A 6,000-nucleotide genomic window follows, 5' to 3' on the forward strand; every position below is an offset into this window, starting at 1 on the left:
GGTCTTTTGGTATGTAACGATTGCTTGATATTGATCATGTACTTATGAAGTTTGCATTTGGAATTTATTGTTAAAATCTAATGTGGCGAAGAAGCACCATAGGCGCTGTTCTTAACTTGCACTCTCCAAATTCCCGCCATTGGAGAGTGCTTTTTTTCTCTTGTTGAAATATTTGCTGTTGCTTTCACATGTTTAAATGCATAGGCACTATGTGGTAAATCTATGTTCCATCTAATACTACAATAATTGCTAGGGTTTCATCGTTCCATGACCTTACTGTTTATTGAAACACGTAGAAATGTCTGTTTCATGTTTGATAGACCTGCAGTACATTTTAATTTCAAAGCCAACCATTTCTTACCCTGCTCAGAGTGGGCGCGATGTGTAGTGCACATGAACATTCGCAAAACTCATCAGGTAAAAGTTATGCTTATTTAATTCCATGTATAGTTTCCTTTGTTCATATTTCCCGGGTTATGTCTGAGTTCCGTGTGTCATATGTCTCTGTCATTTTTTGTTGTGCGTAATAGGCTCCACGCTTTGGAGTCATAAAGTTGAATAGGATCAAATGATTGTTCCATGTATGCATAGTGTTGGAATATCCTTAATAATCATTCAATCTGATTAAGACGTTGGATGTGGAAATTGCGTTTCACATTGTAGAACCAGTTTATTGGTTGTAATTGCCAATTGGGTAAATGTGTGCTCCTGCGGGATGGGGGCCACGTGCTTATTATGTACTGTATTGTACTGTACTGTACCGATTTGGTTTATCAGATAGGGGAGGTTAAGCCTGATACAGAGGCTATTTCTTTTGGGCTATTACCCGTGTATATTTGGTAATTGTACTTGTATATTTTGTATGATATGGCGCTTTCACCATTGGATCACCAAAGACCTGTAAATAAATCTACACTCTGAGCACGTCAACCTGCCTTGCCTTGTGCTGTTTTCATGCCCTTACCACTGCTACAAGATCCATATTTTACAATTACATAGGCTAATAAAGTATGTTGAAGACAAAATAATGAAAAGGGCTGTCCTGTAGCCTCGATAAATAGACAAAGATGTGTAGTTGCAGGGGAAGTGTTTGGCCGTTGGGTTTTTATCTCAGAGGTTATTGCCATATTCAATTTATTTCTCGGTCGTTTTGTTTATTGACTTGTGACATCTGTTTTTTTTTTGCTTTGCCAAGGACTACTTGCACCAGTAAAAACAGCATTTTCAAGTACTTAATGATTATGAATGTTAGATGTGACATTCTGCTATGAAAAATCTATAAAACATGTATTTAACTTGGAGGCCTACCTATATAAACAAACTGTCAAGTGGGTTCATCCTGATACCCAGACATTGTACAGAGCCTTGTCACTCACATTCTGAACTTGTGTTTCTCTTCTGAAAGAGGACTTTAACCTCTTACCTCACTACATTTCTGCCACGTCACCCTCTTTTAGCAACAGATGATTCCAAAACCTTTTAACCTGATTCGTGCAAAGTTGGGTCATATAAGGACACTGAGTAGCTAAAGCGTCATATACCGCAGTTTAGAATTTCTTCATGTCATTCAATTCGTTGGTGGGTGGGCCTGCAGAAATTTGTGTCGGGCCGAAATTGAAGCACTCAAATCATCATTGAATTATCATTAAAAGCATATAGGCTGCCTTAGTACTGTGTTATGTACTTGATCGCACACACACCATTTAACACCTGCTTTCGCAGAACAAATAGTAATTTATTGACAATGTAAATTCATGGCGCTTGCATTTCACAATCTGTAATATGACAGTATTTTCTAACATGAACCAATTCATGTTGATTTACTAATGTTTTCCACTTTTCCCAAATGAGTGTCAAGTCTACTGCCCCCGTGCCGGGAAAGAGTAAGAGTTTTCCAACGTTGTAGACTTTCCGAACGCTCTGGATATGAACCCCCCCTCTTGTCACTCAATTCAATTCAATTAAAATTTAAGGGCTTTATTGGCATGGGAAACATATGTTTACATTGCCAAAGCAAGTGAAATAGATAATAAAAGTGAAATAAAAAACAATATAAACTGAACAGTAAACATTATACTCACAAAAGTTCTAAAGGAAAGAGAGACCTTTCAAATGTCATATTATGTCTATATACAGTGTTGTAATGTTGTGTAAATAGTTAAAGTACAAAGGGGAAAATAAATAAACATAAATATGGGTTGTATTTACAATGGTGTTTGTTCTTCACTGGTTGCCCTTTTCTTGTAACAACAGGTCACATCTTGCTGCTGTGATGGCACACTGCTATTTCACCCAATAGATACACGAGTTTATCAAAATTGAGTTATGTTTTCAAATTCTTTGTGGGTCTGTGTAATCTGAGGGAAATATGTGTCTCTAGCATGGTCATACATTTGGCAGTTATGAAGTGCAGCTAATTTTCCACCTAATTTTGTGGGCAGTGTGCACATATCGGCCTAATTCTGCCCTGCATGTATTATTTGGTGTTTTCCGTTGTACACAGGGGATATTTTTGCATAATTCTGCATGCAGAGTCTCAATTTGGTGTTTGTCCCACTTTGTGAATTCTCAGTTGCTGAGCAGACCCCAGACCTAATAACCGTAAAGGACAATGGGTTCTATAACTAAGTAGTTTTAGCCAGATCCTAATTGGTATGTCGAATTTTATGTTCTTTTTGATGATGTAGAGGGTCCTTCTTGCCTTGTCTCTCAGATCGTTCACAGCTTTGTGGAAGTTACCTGTTGCACTGATGTTTAGGCCAAGGTATATATAGTTTTTTTGTGTTCTCTAGGGCAACGGTGTCTAGATGGAATTTGTATTTGTGCTCCTAGCAACTGGACCTTTTTTGGAACACCATTATTTTTGACTTACTGAGATTTACTGTCAGGGCCCAGGTCTGACAGACTCTGTGCAGAAGATCTAGGTACTGCTGTAGGCCCTCCTTGGTTGGTGACAGAAGCACTAGATCCTCAACAAACAATAATTCTCTCTCAGGTCCCACCAATAAGCATGCTAGAGGACAAACTTATCTCCCCAGACACTGCTTCAAAGGAAGCTCTTTTGAAATGTTTCGCTTTATTGTTTTTCATTGCAACGCTTCTCTGTTCTTTTTTCCCCTCATTCCTGCCCCCCTACCACCGTCCAAAGGGGACAAACAAGTAGACCCCTCCCAAGACTCCCACACACCTTCCTCCCTCCCTTCCTCCCCATCCTCTATTCTCCTCTGTCCGGAAAGTGCTTACAGCTTGCCCTTATATGTCCAGAATTCTCTGCAAGAACAGGAAGACACAGTTTATGTGAATCTGTGTTATTGTGTCAACACTTTTGCACCAGCTATTGAATTAGACTGTCGGAGCTTTAGTATCAGCACATGCCTTTTAAGGTATGCAGTAAATAAGGTATTTCCCCAAGCAACACAGCGACAGCTCAATCAACAGTTTCCCCTGAATTGCATGATTTGTGCTTATAAATCAGAAGCCAAATAGGAAATATAGTAAAACTTGGAAGAATGAATTGTCAAATGCATTACGAAAAATGTGCATGAGCAAAGAAGCAAAGTATTGTAGTGTTCTTTAACTTTACATTGCGCTCTTCAACTATGTCTTGTTTTCTTGTATTTTCAAAGTTTCTTGACCTTTGTCCTCGATTATATAACCACAATGTTACTGTACAGATGTGATATTTTGCCCAAGCTGTGTTAAGACCTGTACAGTATCAAAATGATAACCATAGCACACTACAATAAATACAACACTGTAAACAAATGTTTTGATAATCATTCACATGGACATGGTAGTGGACCTTGACAGACTTGGTGAAACAGGGAAGTCTATTAGCTTAGCACAGCCTTGCCAACTGGACAGACTGAATGGCTTCCTCCCATTGGCGAACCTGATTAGTAATGTTCTCACTTTTCCTCAACCGCCCCCCTCTTCCGTTCCTCTCACAATGCCTGGAAGTATCCTAGACTTAAGCTACATCTAATTCTCTGTTTTCTTAAATGTTGTTTTTCTTTTTTCATTTCTTTTTTTTTATAAGACACAATTGATCCGGCCTCCATCAAAACAAATAAAAGCACAAGGACACACACACACACGCACACACTCAACACCCCTCGTAAAACACTCTGCTTCCGACTCGCATTTAAACACAGGGTGAGCAAGCGGCATAATATACCCAAACATGGCCATATTGGTTGATTTGTCGTTTGTATGCAGCTTGTACACATACTGTATATTTCAATTCCTACAACATTCTTCTGCGATATTCACTGACAGAACATTTGTATGAATAGTTGTCTCCTTTTAAAGTCAAGTATTTTTCACCTGTTTGATTTAGGTTGGCTTCAACAGTCCTTGATGTAAGTAGGATTTGTTGTTTCATGATAATAGCTTTAACGCCCTAATTCAATTTGACAGTGATACAGTCCGGTGAGTATTATCTGTATCAACATGACAGATTCAGAGCTTTGATATGGTGAGAAACCTCAGGTTTGCAGCTTGCATCATCCCTGTGAAATATGTGCTGTTTCTGCAAGGGTGCGGCCTCTCTCTCTACACACTTATCTACTTCTGGCCTTGACCGACCGCCAGACGCCTTGAAGATCGCTCAAGGTCCTCCTGTTCGGTCAGAATTCTTTGATCTGAAGTTCATGGTGCGCTGAAGCAGCCCCTCTGTTAGGCCTGTGTATTGTAATGTGCTGCCACTCTTTGTGAACCTAGGATGTGCTTAAGATTAGCTAACTTTTCCGCTTGTTTTTTTATTTTTATTGGTGACCTTTGATAGCTACCCCCCCAACCAAAAAAATTATCTTCTTATTGACGGATGTCCTGCGCGGGCGTTTTCATCCTCATCTCAGTGCGCCTTGCAGGATGTATTCAGAGATGGTGTGTGTGTGTGGCGGTGTGTAGCGGTATGTGCGTGTAGTGCTTTGTTTCTGTAGTGCTTTGTGTGTGTGTGTGTGTGTGTGTGTGTGTGTGTGTGTGTGTGTGTGTGTGTGTGTGTGTGTGTGTGTGTGTGTGTGTGTGTGTGTGTGTGTGTGTGTGTGTGTGTGGCATTATGTGTGTGTGTTCGGCAGTTCCTGCACATCTGTCCTCTACATTTCTATCAATCTTGGGGGTTGTTGTTTTGCAAGCCAGGGAGAGGGTATCTCCCATCTCCCCCACCACCCCCCTCACCCCACTCTCCCGTTTCCTTCCTCCCCTCCGGCAGCAGGCCAGAAACTTACGGAAGCCTTTATGGAGCCCTCAACTCCACGTTCACCTGGATCTGTCACCTCAGAAATATACTCAACATTTAGATAACATTATTTTTCACATTTATTAAATATTTTTTTATATGACTGCATGACTAAGGGGTGTAAACTATTTCATGTTATTTAGAGCGTCTGTAAAATAGCTCTGATTATGCCGCTTGCTCACCCTAAATTGCAGTAAGTTGAGGAAGGATACTATATGCGTCTGGTGTGACAGACAATGCAACATGTTCCAATTGTCCAGCCTGATGTATGTGGAAGTGCAAGGTTATGTCCTTCAAGTCACTGGCTTCTGCTTGTTCTATACCGTGTTACATTTGAAGACTTAGCCCTTATCTAATATCTGAAGAGCCTCCCTCCCATGGGGCAGGCTTTGAGGTTGGAACAAGGTTTGTTTATCTAACGTAGGTTTCTTCAAACTTCCTCCCCGACAGTTTCCTCAGAGGGAGGAAGGCATTGCTAGTCCATGGTGGAGGATGGTCTTCTCTAACCCTGAGGGTCAACTCCTGGATAGCCTCACCCTCACCATCATCATTCCTCTTCCCTTAGGATCCTCATATACATTTTATTTTCTACTCGGCGCAATAACACACGCCACTTTCCTGCCATCACTTTGTTTGTAGAGGCGTTAGAAAAACGAATAGTCCACAAAAAATACCCCGCCCGCAGAGTTGGAGCACTGGGTTTGGGCTTGAGCCTCTTCCTGCTGTAGGCAGCACAGCTTCCAGGGTAGGCGTGGGCTGTT

This window comes from Salmo salar, chromosome ssa18 (assembly GCF_905237065.1).
Source record: "Salmo salar chromosome ssa18, Ssal_v3.1, whole genome shotgun sequence".
Taxonomy (NCBI): Eukaryota; Metazoa; Chordata; class Actinopteri; order Salmoniformes; family Salmonidae; genus Salmo; species Salmo salar.